This window comes from Adelges cooleyi, unplaced genomic scaffold (genome assembly GCF_023614345.1).
Source record: "Adelges cooleyi isolate 19-005CV unplaced genomic scaffold, UGA_ACOO_1.1 ACOO_flye_CR_arks_rails_tigmint_CR_PRNA_8, whole genome shotgun sequence".
NCBI lineage: Eukaryota > Metazoa > Arthropoda > Insecta > Hemiptera > Adelgidae > Adelges > Adelges cooleyi.
The window spans coordinates 2,029,474-2,044,265 of NW_026096513.1; the positions used below are offsets into that span (position 1 = coordinate 2,029,474).

The following is a 14,792-nucleotide window of genomic DNA, read 5'->3' on the forward strand; positions in this document are numbered from 1 at the left end:
TACCCAAATAATGTTTAAGCCGCAAAGCAATCGATCTCTTTGAAGTTACTGAAGAGAGAAAGGGCGCATTTTTCGGTTACAAATAATCGAATAACATATTTGTTGGAGTCGGACAACTTAAGCGTTTTACCTTAGCTCTTTAAACTGTTTCATCGTCATTTTATTAATTCGAATTTTAGACTTCAGACCATTGTCTATTAAAAAAAAAATAGTAAGTAATTAAGATTAAATAATTATTGAGATGTAATTTTTATGACATTGTAAATCCAACGTTCTGTAGCCGTTTATTTCAATTATGCGTTAAACAAAGATTGTAATTTAGTAATAAAACAAATAATACGAACTTGAATTAAGAATATTTTAACTATATTTGAATTAAAATTAAATAACTTTTTATTTATTATTAGTCACACTAAATTTTTTCTCTCGTCTGGCTGTCAATTGTCATGGTGGAAAATCGAGCGAGAAAATGCATATCATAACAATAATATCATTATACAGTTTTACACTACTCGCGTCTCTCGTTCAGATGCATAATATGCATGTTAGGTATGATATTTATTATACTCATGGCGTATTTATTAGCGGCGGCGGCGGCACACATCTTGCGTTTGTTATTCAGCATTCTTCATCTTACGCGTACACTCTTTTCTAATAAAGTGTGTGTGTGTGTGTGTGTAACGATGTCCGAATAATATAGAGTAATGACAACGTTGGCGGCGGTAGTGGAAAATCTAATAATAATAATAACATAATGTATAATATATTATTATACAACGTACATGTAATAATAATGGGTAATAAGTGTATACTTTTTGCGGTGATTGGACACGCGGCGGGAAGCGAAAATTTGCATTCCCACGACCGTCAACCGATGTAACCGGTTATGAATAAAAAAAAAAGGAGGATTTTTTTCATGCCAAACAAACGTGTCGCCAAGAACAGCACCCGGTAAGCGTAGACGGCTACTGCCGTGGGTCGTTTTCGGCCGGCGACATTTCCTCAGCTCGCGCAGTGTTCGTTCCGCACTGGTGGGTGGTCCGTCGCCTTTCGTTCCGGCACACGGAAATTATTAACCCGAACCGATCCGATTCGTCATTATCGTTGTTAACTATTATTACAATCACATCGCACACCCTGTGTATTATTGTGTGTTGTTATTGAATTATATTATATTATGTATGATAATAATATTAGTACAATTACTACACTATACCTATAAAATATATATACCGTATACGGACAGCGACAGCGTGGTGTATTTCGGTGGCCGCCTAAATCCTTAAACTCCTTCTCGGTTTTTCGTCCGCCTCTCCGAGACGTTCGTATTAATTTCACACCTGTGACCGCGCGTCTGTCGGTCCGCGTCAAACGAGGATGGCCGTATCGTATACACAGTACAAAAATGCCCGCAGTTCGTTTCCGGCTCCTCGTCGTATATAACAATTGATATCTAACAACATTATATTTTGTAATTAATCGACCGATGAAAAACATTACGATTAAGCGCCGTAGGCAACAAATTTTAATACATATCATGTTTATTAGTTAACAGCGCTGACATGGCAAAAGCCAATGAATTATGCATTATTCATTAGGCGTACGCCCAATATGGTATGGACAAAAAAAAAAAAATTCGACGATTATTGAATTTTGCAAAACTTCAAATTTATCAAGTTCAGTGTACCTTAGGAACAAAATAAATGCAATTTACATAGAACATATCTGATATGACTACAATATTTTGTTCCGAACCCCAATATCTACCCTGTGGAGATAACCAGGATATTTTGAAAATTCTCCAACATCCTTTCAAAAATCACGAAACCTTAAACCTATTTATGTAACAATAAAAGAATACTCCGCACAGAAATTGGAATTGAACTATTAACAAATACATTATGCAAACAAATTTCCTTCTCACCATCGTATAGCACAACAATTTCAAATGCGATACACAATTGATGTAACACGACAAAAAATTACACAAATAAAAATATTAAAATTAATGATCTCAACGAAATAACCAGGAACCACTATCCGGACCACGTCAGAATTTCCACAGACGCTTCAACAAATCAAAATGGAGTAGACCTAGGAATAATCAAAGGAATCCACGAAATATATTTTAAACTACACAACACTTTAAGTATTTTCACAGCAGAACTAAACGCCATTTAATTCGCCATAAACAGTATTAACATTTGTCATTTAATGAACAAAACACATCTTAATCAGTGATTCTCTCAGTTCCGTCAATGCCATTAACAATCCGTATACTGTAATTCTACTTGTCCAACGCATTCAAAGCATCTTAAGTTCAAATAAGAACATAAACATTTTGTGGGTCCGATCACATGTTGGTATTGAAGGCAACGAAAAATGCCGCAAAAGCATCAACCTCGAATCCAAGAACAATTCAAACCCAACATGATTTGCTTAAAGATAACATCGCAATAAGTAACAAAGGATGTCTAGATGGCAACACTACTTGGACAATAACATTACGAATAATAAATTAAAATTGACAAAAAAAAAATGTATACCAAACCAGAACAGTAAACACAAATAGAAGACTCGATACTATCCTCACGATACTACACATAGGCCATACAAAATGTACACACTCTTACATACTCAATAAAGAAAAAGCACTTATATGCGAATACTGTAATAGAAAAATCGCCGTCAAACATATGCCTCAAATACATAATCAACGACATACTAGCAAAATGGGAAGACGCCTTGGACAACCGAAATGAAATCAACTTCCTCAACTACCTCAACAACATCAATTTGATCGACCTACTTGAAAAAAAAATCTTTAGAGTAATGTTACAAACCGTTATTATTATTCCTTAACTACCCAATTGTATAATTGTACGGCTAACGGCTAATGATGATAAGGAAATACATATACATATTTGTAAAGTACAATATTTGACTTACAGTCGTCAGTCATAATAGGATTTTTAAAGATTGTAAAATGTATTTGCAATACTAATAAATATTGTAACAACATTTATAAAATAAAAATATATTTTTGCAGTTTAGGATTGAACTTATTTAACTTATTGAACTTACTACATCTGTAAGATGATAGATATTAGGTTAAAACAATTTAATCATCGGTTAAGGAAGTCTTTCTTTTTTTGTCCAAAATTGCTCGGGAAACACAAATGTAAGATGCGAGGCTGCCCAAAATGTGTTACATTTAATACTTTATTAATTATAATGGACCAATTCCGTGCATTTAAAATTCGTTTAAGGGTGGCTATTGACAAATAAAAAAGTGTTATGTATCCACTTATTATATACATTTAATAAACGTTCGTCGTTCATGTGACGCGCATAGGAAACAAAACTATAAAATACAAATTGGTTAAAGTGTGCAATTTACAAACCAATATTTAATAGCTGACTAAGTAATGCCATTTTGGTCTTTCTTTTGATCCAGCACCAATACAATTACTTTAAAATGGTCATTGCATATTCTTCGACTTGAATGTACGGTAGTAACAGCTTTTGGTCGGCTGAAATCGACTTATGTATTCGAGTAGTAGATCGCAGGAGAGTATAGTCGTATCTAAAACAAAAATCAACATTAATACAATATAATAATTTGCTCGTCACGGCGCTGGTATCATAACGGTGTTTAAACACAACAGTATGATGCCACGGAATCATGACTTGTAAACTAGACACACACACACACACATCACTGGTAATTTTTCTATTTATAAAAAAAAAAGGAAAATAAACGTCGCTTCCCGCTAAAATGTCGAAGAAGTTAAATTCGTTTAATGTTTTTCACGCGTATTCGCAAAGAAATTTGTTACACCGCATCAGGACGTCCGCTACATGAGGATAAATGGCTGTCAACACTTATTATATACCTACTACCTACCTATAGTTAAATTGGTTAAACGGTTGCGGTGCAAAAGAAGTCTGACGTTGGTTCGCTAGCTGACCACAAAAATATTTTATTTATTTCTGTCAATCTGCAATAAGTAGACACAACACATGCTCACAGTAGTATATGTATTTATTTTTATACAAATTGTATTTAAAGCTCTAACGAATTATATGAAAGCATAGCAAAAATGATAAATATGATTATTTGAAAATTCAAATTGACCAAATTTTCAAACTCACCCTGTAAAAAATAGCTATTTTACAAACAAAAAAAAAAAAACATTTGGCGGTACGATTCCGAAAACCTTGTACCTAGATTTGTTTGGCCGTTTTTGTTTTTAAGGTTAATTGAGAGCGATTGAGAAAAGCTGAACGTGTTTCCACTTTCAAGGTCGTGTCATACAATCAATTACCACCCAGTACTATACCGTTTATTCGGACCCCAACGGCGGCAAAATGGCTGTTAAATAAAAAAAAAAACTGCTTCAGGCCAATTACTATACACTATACATAATATAAACAATGTACATACATATTGACGTTCTAGACCACCGAACATAGCGTTAATATTTCAATTTCTCTTGACAACACCAAAATATAACATATAAACCGATATTTTCTTTATCGCTTAACCATTTGTCGAAATAACTTGACATTTTTAAAAACTGCATTATTGTGGTTTAACTCTTATATGAATGCTCAGTAGAGCCATACAATTCTATTGTAAATATTGGATATGAAGTAAAATCGAGCATTTTCTTCCCGGAATTTTATTCAAGTCTTGACTGTCATTTGTCAAAATAATAATATGAAGTAGGTATATCTCTTTTAAAACCGAAAGACAGTTTTTTTTTATTGTAACTCTAATGACAATACTTTTAATTCAACATTGTAAATTACAAATAAGAAAGTCCGTTATCTAATTTCTCTACAAAAATCGTACGTTTAAATTTGACGCATTGGCTATTTGTTTACAAATCACTAACTTAACTTTACATATAAATAATGAGTTAGCCAAAAAGATGGCGACTGTTGTTGCACACTTGACACTTCGCTTGTAATACATTTTTTTTTTATAAAAAAAATATTTTTGTTACAATGTTATGACCACGTGTTATAGTAACGCTCCTCGTTTTTTTTTTCAATGTGCTATTTTAAAAATAACGCCACAATTTTATTTAACATTATTATCGGTTGTATCAAAATTAGTAGAGACCGGTGGAGTGTAAGCCCGGGGTATCTCGTTAAGGTTGTCTGATCTCGATCGGATGTTTTGTCAAAATAATGAGATTTCGTCTTTCTACTTGTTTTTTTTTTAATTTCAATAATAACGACCGGAGGAGTTAATGTTCTGTACTTCCGACACGGAGTGCATTGACAGATCTGTTCGTCCGAGGAAAGGATACCCCGACGACGGAAAACCGATGAGCCGATCAGATACGATTCGATGATAATTATGTTACACGATCAGCCTATACTTGTGTATATGTGTATTGTTATCGTGGCGAATGAAATAATGCAATATAATAAAAATATATATATCGGCAAAATAAACGCACGAACAGATACGTAGCACGTGAACTACATTATTTTGTGTTGTTTCGCTTTTTACGTCCCTCCGATTTAACTCCATACACGTGTCCAATACATATTATATCATATTATTATCTATATATATATACACTACCTATACCCATGGCACTTATAGGCGTATTATAATGTCATTATTCTTTTTCGGATTCTTTCGCGTTCCTCATTCGTGACCGTTGAAAAAACATATAAATAACAATGCGCTAAATAATAATAATAATAAAATAATGACTGAATAAAGGAGTGAAACCCCAAATGGACGTTAATTTAATATGGTAGGCACTTATATTATTATTATTATTATGTACCGCTTCCATTTGCGACTTGTCGACTCGTCACTGTGTCGTGTGTGTGTGTGTGTATTCATTCGTTTCGAACTGTCCGGCCATTTGTATACCTATATTATATTATGTGTGTGAAAATTTAATGTAATAATATAATATATGATTGATAAAACTGTTTCCACTCGCTTCAGCATAGGTACTCTCCGCCCGAAAGAATGAGGTTAACGTATAATGTAATACTATTATCCTCATTATTATTATTATTTATTGTCGTTATTAATATTATTTTATACCGTTTCGATATGCCTTAGGGGGGTACGTCACGTCGTCATCACAGCGGCACGCCGGACCGAGCGGTACCCGGTAGCCGCGCCAACCAGTCATGCCCGTGCGATGGCAAGTCATTATGCTTGTGCATAGTACACTGCGTATAGCAGGTACCCATCATCGCGTTTAGTAAAACAGTCGTCCGATTGTAATTCGACAATAAGAAGAAGAAGAAGAAGAAATACCCCACGACGTTCCGGCCGATAAAAAAAGAGAAAAAAAACGTACATCGGGTAGCGTCTCAATATTAACAACAATGATGACGATAATAACATTATAATAATAATGATATGTGTGTGTATACATATCATTATAGTAACATCGGTGAATACCTATGTATATCATAATATAATAATACAATACAATAAAAATTATTGTTGTGATGTTTGTCGGGACGAACGAAAGGGGAGAACGGAGATGAGAGTTCTCTTATAATAATAATAATGATATAAAATGACAAATAGGCCCTGTTCACATACGTATACATAATAATAATATCATTATAACTTATATTATTCTTATTCTTATTCTTATTATACACGTCTCACAGACACACGAACACATATAATATTTATATGTACAGTTTCCCATTGTGTTATCAATCGAACACGGTGCGGCCACCGTCGTCGTGTGATAACCCCGTCGATGGTGGACCGTCGTCACCGGCACCTGATATACCTGTCATAATTCTTAATGAGGTTATACACGGTATGTGACTTAATTCGAAAAAGGGTAGCTAGCTGTATATTATAGGAATGTGTACGGTCCGATTGTCAAGGTTGGTTAACTCGAATGATTGCCAAGATTAAATGCGTGGAGCGCGTGGAGGGCGGCAGCCGCACCTCGGCCGAGAGGATAGGTAATAGTATTAATGTTATAATATACAATTTTTTTGTTTTCTTTTTTTTACGCGCATTTTCATTCTTTCAGCAGATCTTTGTATCTTTTTATTATTTTATTATTAACCCGCGTGGACACGCATCGGCGTTTTTTATCTGTGAGAAATTCGTTACAATAGTACAAATGTAACGCGACAAGAACAAGTACAAATTCGTCCTTATTAGAATTTGTCGTTCAATATACATTTGCGAGTAACACTCAGAAATGGCCAAATTGTATTAAAGTAAGAAGCATCAATAAATATCATATTTTATTATATTGAGTTTAGACTTATGGACCAAGTATGGACCGGTGCACGCAAGATCTTAGTATCGATAAAATGGTGAAAAGTGATTTGTATTCATTTGCAATGTATAAAATTACTTATTCATATAGGCCAGCAAAACGTGTACATGAATATCAATATAATATTTTGTACTGTTGTTAGGGAATTCATCTTGACCGTCGCCTAGGTACCTACCACCGAACAACAAGATATTTATCGCTTTTACCGTCAAATGTTGAAACCAATCAAAAGTATTCCGTGGCCAAAGTCATTTTTCACTGCCCTCGACAACTGTTCACCATATTTATCCTCGCACGACTAATTTTTCAAAGTATTTACAAGATTTTTCAATGGACCCCTATACTCAATCTGATGGTATCTATTGAGGTGGACCCAGCGGTCATTCCGGCCGTGTTTGAGGGAGAAGGCGACACGACTGTGTGGATTAACAGTCCAACGTCTTTGGCATGTCATCTTCCGAAGAAGCTGAAACCACCAAGTCCACCGAGGAGCCAATGACAATCTAACCCTTGGTTCCCTTGGAGTTCTTCTAGCATTGGATTTGGATGAGTTGAACATTCGTAAAGTATTAAATGATAGTAATAGATTCGGTTCCTTTTATCGTCGAGAGTCCGACGATCGTTGTGGAAGAGGACTAGACGAGATGTAGCCTGTAGGACAAGGTCTACGGTAGGTTTGTCACAGAATATGTTTTTGCTTAGGATAGGCCCATATTTAATTATTATTATTTATTAGTTATTACCAATTAATATGTATTAATCATTTCAAATTTTATTATTAATTATGTATTATTTTCTGTTGGTACTTCATGGTGTGTGGAAGCGGAAGTTAGTCACCTAGTAGGTCGCGACACCACGTTCGCTTTAATATTTATATTAAAAAAAAAAAAAAAAACTAATAATTTTATGTTTATATATTTGTTTAATTTATCTGTGAACTTTGTTATAAAATAAACTACAACGTGCATAATTGAAGTCTATTTTTATTTTTTTTTTATTTTACATACTTACGCCTTTTGAAGAATATTTTAGCAACATCTGAAACGGTAGAAATGGAGAGATCGTTGTGAAGGACAGGTTATGATTGGTAACGTAGTATTGGGCTTTCATAGTTTGTCTAAGAGTTTTTGACTGAAATGTTGGAATTCTCTTGATGTCGATGGGCTTTGCTGCCCCCCCCCCCTCGAGCTGAATACCGTACATCCACACTGGTTTAAGCAGCATTTAATAGATGATAAGTTTAATTATTAAATGCACATGTTTAGAGGTTAGTAAGTAACGTAAGGGCCGTCTGCGATCGTTGAGAGTTTGACGTTTAGAAATAATGTGGAGAGCTCAAGTGAGTCAACGGTCTAGGGTTACGCCAATATATTTGACGTTTTGGGAATAGGGTATTGGATGGTTATTGGCGAACAGTAAAAGGCAGTCTTTGTGTCGAAGTGTACCATTCTGAGTACCACGAGGCCAGTAGATTTAGATGGGTTTGTATATAAGTGGAAGCTATGTTTGGGCCAAGGTAGCATGCAAGTAGAGCTTTGTCGTCCGCAAAGTCGGCTACTATGGAGTTTGGAGTTATAGGTTGATCTGATGTGTAGAGATTAAAGAGAAATGGTGCAACAACAGCTCCTTGAAAGACGCCAGCAAACTATAAGCAATTAACAAAGGAAATGTCTCACTGGATATTTCCATTTCTTATTTCTCTTTTATCATCATAATACGGTGTTTTTGAACTTATGATACATATATTGATAGATTATACAACTAGTAGGTATAGATTCTGAACAAAAATGTGTTCTTTGCTTTAAAATTATAGTTTTTTTCAACGATATTAGTCCTCCACGATAATTACTAATATTTATTTTTAAAAAAAATACATCCACAGTACGCGTTCATTACTCGGCATTCAATACTCCCCGTGTCACAGCACCAGTATTACTGTAATAATGGTGTTAAGTCTAGCAGTTTTTGCTAATCGGGGTACACAAAACTCGGCGATCGGCACGTTCCCTTCCTTATTTCGCGATTGCTGGCCCTTGTTCCGTTTCCACGCACTTCCCTGCCCGGTCTGTTGCCAATCCCAGGGTCAGCTATAATTGGAATGATATCTCCGGCCGGACAACGCTTTTTTCCCTCGCAGATGAAGCCAATCAAGACTTTTTCCCCTTCTCCTCCTGCCGCTCCGTTTATCTTTCCAATACACCCACAAGTATAAAGCGAACATACATCATAATCGTCCACGTGCCAGTGTCCGCCCGGCCGAACTGGATTCAATACAATACACTACCAAATAATAAACTCATAGCCTGAGTTTTTCGGATAAGGAAAATAAAATGTATAAATGTTCGGCCATAATTACAGCGGACGGGTTCTGGCCGAAAACCCCTATGTACGGACGGATGTTTACACGTCAGATAACTAATTGAAAATACAATGGCGGCGGTGCATCTTCTTTTTAGATTCGCGCGTCGACAGGACTCGTGTTTCTGTCGTTCGCACGCATGTTTATTGGCGCGAAATCCCGCAGGATGACCGAAGGGAAGATCTCGGGCAAGGGGTAGAAGGAACCGTCATCGAGGGCCGACTGGTTGCGCCCGGGGGGAGGTGCGCGCGTACTAGAATTTGGCGTGTGACGAAAAGAGTAGTGGCTTTCGCGCAAGCACAAAAGGGATTTACAGGACTCGGGTGGCAAAAAAAAAAAGGGGATCGCGCGCATAATGCTTTATTCATGCGGCGTATCTCTCTAGCTGCTCCCCGCGTTTCTCCAGGACCTTTGAACTTTTCTTACAACGGCGGTGGGGGCGGCTACGATCCGAGAATAAATACATATTGAGCGTAAAGAAATTTGTCAGAGTGGCGACGGCGGCATAGCGGGAGTGTTCTTTTATTCATGTTGCTGCTCGCTCGCCATAGCATCAGCTTTATATACACATAGATAATATACACACAGTCGTGTCGTTCTAGTCGACCCAAAGCCCGGTCGATTGTCCTGGTATATTCTTGTCGCCACTCCAGCACAGTCTTCTCGTCCATGTCTCGCTTCTAGCAGAACCGGGTTTAGGTAAATGCCAGCATGTATAAACTTGAAGCCTCAAATAAACGTAAAAATGTCTATTACCAATACCCATCTTTGATATCACATAGTACAAAAAATTAATTAAAAAATATTTTAGGAAAAAAAAATTATCCACTATTATTTTTTTAAAGAGAAAACCAAAATGATAAGTTTCGACGAGGAGCTGATCTCCAAAAAATATTGATCACCGTTTTTATCTTATGTCTTATCAGCTGATTTATCCTTATATTTTCCTCTTATTTGGTGATAGGTAATAGGAAAAATATTTTGTATTACATATATTTTAAGAAAAGTAAAATCATTTTAATTATAGACATAGTATAGATTATTTTGGATTGGATGAAACATATCAAAGTTGGTTTAAACTAAATTCAATGGTATCGCTTTGTATATTATAATTTCCTCTAAGCTAAACAGCTTAAACCATTACTTCTTCCATTCATCTTTTGACTACACCATCCAACTTTAAAAGAAAATTTAATAACTATTCAATACTATGTAGGTTATAAATTATAATGCATTATTATAATACGTTGGATTTGATTCAAGGTTGATTGATTGAACAACATATAATAAATAAAACCAACCAAAAATGCAATGTGGGGTATTGAATTATTAAAACATACATTGGTAAATATTTAGTTAACCTATGCTAAACAACAAAAGTTTAATGTTTTGGTCTTCACTCTTCTTATTAACTGTTAGTATATTATTAATCACATAGTTTTTACACTTTTTTCAAGTGTTGTCCAAAAATCACATACCATTGTGTAGGACGCCTGCGGTTTTCTATCTCTCTAAGGACAATGTACCTAATACCTATTATAATTCTCTAATAAATGATAATTATTACAATTTTTCAAGCCTTTGCTCTCTAAGAACAATGCACCTAATATAATAGAAATTCAAAGAATACTATTGAATACTATATGAAGTGTATAGTATTATATACTATACGCAGTATACTCTATTTTAGGTTAACGCCGGTACTGTTAACCGATGGATATATTATGAAAAGTGCGGATTTTCTATTATTTTTTTTGTGGCAGAGGAGCCGGGGAAGTCCATTTGAGTACGACCGCTACCGTCGACGTAACCAGCGGTAAGGTGGTACTGACACACAAATTGCCACGCTTAAGAATGCGATCCACGTGGCCCGGAAAACTGTCACGGCCCTTGTAAAACAAAAGGAAAATCCGATAAGGTGCAATCGTTTTGCCGGGAAACAATAATAATAATAATAATAATAATATCATTGGCGACGGCGGAGGAGTGCTCGTATAAAGCGATTGGGGTGAATATATAGTGTGGCGCAGGCCGCAGCTATGAAAGAAATGCTCGCGACGCGGCGGTCTCGCGAAACGGCAAAAAAATATATATAACGGCGTACAGAGAGATGGAAAAAAACGAATTGACATAGCCTTTGGGGATTGCAACTTTCAGAGAATAGATGACCCCTCAAGGCCAGTAACAATTGCTCCCTAGCCGCATGCAAAGGGTCACCACGGGTGAAGACCGAAAGACGGAAACCCGCAGGAGAAAAATAAGTATAGGAAAAAAAAAAGGAACAGGGAAACGTCCACCGAATAAGAGGATTTGAATGTCTGGACCACCCTCGCGCCACCACTGTGTTAAAGCCCGCTGCATGTTCGGCTGTACACTATGTGTGCATATGATGACGTGTCGGTTTTTGGGGTCTGTCAGGCCGGTCAGACTAAGACCGATCGGAATACCAAAGCGTTTAAAAGCCCGAGGAGCTTTATACGCACGAGGGATAATCGCCCTTTAGTTTATTTCCGACGTTTACGAGTAGAGTGAAAAAGGATATTGTGGACTCGCTTTTTTCCTCCTTATTATATTTCAGCAACACTACCAATTCGATACAAATAGGAAACACGATTTGATCGCGACCACGATAAAGTAAATTTCTATAAATTGATGTTTATTTATCGTCCGATTCATCGACAAACATACAACTTATAAAAGCCACTCGACTGTTAGTTTCGATGCGGGGCTGTGAAGGTATTGTTTTTATTTTTATTATACTCGTTTTTTTGTGTCTGGACCCACTATATCTTCTAAACCACTGAATCGACTAGCAATAGGTAGCAATAGTCTATAGATACATATCAAATGTCGTACATGAGATGTTCTTTGTTGGGCCAAAAATTTAAAAAGTTCACACCTCCTTTTTCACAATCGAAAATTAAAATAAATATATATTTCGACTGGAAATATATGTGCAATAATTTTATTCAAATTAGTCAAATTAGTTACACATTTGTATGGAATATTATTTAAATAAATTATTATCGATAAATGTTTACAAATCAAAAAAAAAACTATCATAACCTCTTTCCTCTAGAAGAGGTGGAAACATGCGAAGTTTTTTGGCCTTAAGATCTGAAAATTAGATTAAAGGTATATCTGGAGTGGGGCTATAACATTGCATTTTCTTTAAAATCTGTAGTCATACTTTATGTTATTAAGGAAAATGGAAAATTACACTTCGATTTTAACTTAGTACTAGTACTTAGTTCTCTGTTCTAGGTTATCTATGTGTGACTGAATCAACAGGTATCTGAAAAAAATTTTCATTCAACTGTTTTAACTACGATAACACTAATCGTATCCACCTTAAAACAACAAAAATAATTTTAAGCATATTTTAAACTGATTTTATCACATTCAGTTATAATAATTCCTGAAGGCCTGTAATCTCCCTCAGCATAATATGCCCAATCGACAACACTTTGCCCTAATCCCAATGTGCTGGCTTTTTTTGTTTTTTAATATCATTTCTAACGTTATTACTCATCTATTTCGACTAATTATTGTATCGTTAATTACTTTAACTATATTATTTTTAAACGTAATTCAATTTATAATCCAAAAATATTTTAATGTTAAAAATCTATATAGTTTTTTGAAAGTGAAAAAAATATTTATTTAAAATAAAACACTTTTTATTAAATGCATTTTATAGAGTTCCGTGCAACGAAAATTATTAAATTCGGACTCAAACATAATATAGAAGTGTGAAAATACAATGCAACACTACGATAGTCATTATTTAAAAGTATGTTATAACTTATAAATATAATATAAGGCTTACAGTAATTAAATTGTTATATTTTCTAAAAGGGCATCACAAAATGTATTTGTTCAGACTTACGGGGTTTAATGTAGGCAATTACACACCAAACGGTAAACCGCTATAACAGTAGTCCACTGTATCAGAATAAGCTTTGTTGGATTAAAAAAGTCTTGTTTGTGGAGCCAATACGATTTAGCTACCAATTTGACAATGCTATATTGTCGTGTGTTCTTTATTTTAATGATGTCAAACCAGTATCAATACTTATATGTATTGTCGAATAGACTAATTCTATTATTCTGATATCAATATTATACTGTTGTTAGATGTTCTACTTACAGTACTGTTGAATAAAAAAATAATGTATACCAACGAATATATGTACAAGGATTCAATAAAAAATATTAACTGACTACTCCTTTTATTATAGGGTAATTGGTTAATAATTTAACAATACAAATACACGGGAAAATATCTAGCATTAATATTAAAACAGAAGTTATTAGTTTGACCTTATATTTTGTTTTTTAGATTTAAAAAAAGTTAAGTATAGCTGTAGTTAATGCATCTTACATTATGTGTAACTTCTTGTGTCATACAAACAAACAAATTAATTTACTTATATGTTATTTATTTTCAACATTTCTACCTTCCAATAATAATATTATTATTATTAAAATATTGTATATCAAATAGAATATAATATTGCATATTATATTTTATAGGCAAATGACTAGTTCTTTGACAAAAAACATCACGTCATTGCGGTCAGCATTCAATTCATTTAAAATTGTTTTTTTATTCTAAAATTTAAATTATACACAAGGACAAAAGTTAATAAATTGTTTATCCAAAGAAAAGTCGACAGAAAATATTTGTTATACTTCCTCACACAGCAATAATTTAGAATCATACATATTTTCTTGATGAAAAATATTTACAAGTGTACTGTCTGTTAAGGGGGTTGAACATATGTACATGTATAATCAATAAAAATAATTTAAATATGTATGTTTTTATTTGTTTATTTCTGACAAGAAATTATAACAAGAAAAAAACAATAGAAATTATTTCAAATATAATTAAAACATATTTTTGTTGTTTGGATTTAAAATCAATTTAAAAGGTACAAGAACGGCAAGCAAATGGTTATAAGTTAAACGATTAAAAAAAAAAAAAGTTAAATAAGACATAGAGATGGCGTGTTTGACCCAAGAGTGTCGTCAAGTCTAGGAAATGTAGCTGGTCAACGACTGGGGAACTAGGACAAAAAAGTCATAAAACATATAAATCACTAATGCCATATAGCATTTGAATGTGA

The 14,792-nt window shown here is 34.4% G+C and overlaps 1 long non-coding RNA gene across 2 annotated transcripts in view; it reads right to left on the reverse strand.

Moving 5' to 3' along the window:
• Positions 1-619: 619 nt before the first annotated feature.
• The window catches only part of LOC126845596 (uncharacterized), a 55,445-nt gene continuing 41,272 nt past the window's right edge, over positions 620-14,792 (reverse strand). For both annotated transcript variants that reach the window (XR_007686801.1, XR_007686800.1), the window contains exons 6-9: positions 3,405-3,586; positions 1,217-1,453; positions 813-1,137; positions 620-734 (exon numbers count right to left, since the gene is read on the reverse strand). This is a non-coding gene — a long non-coding RNA (uncharacterized LOC126845596). The remainder of the gene's footprint in view (positions 735-812; positions 1,138-1,216; positions 1,454-3,404; positions 3,587-14,792) is intronic.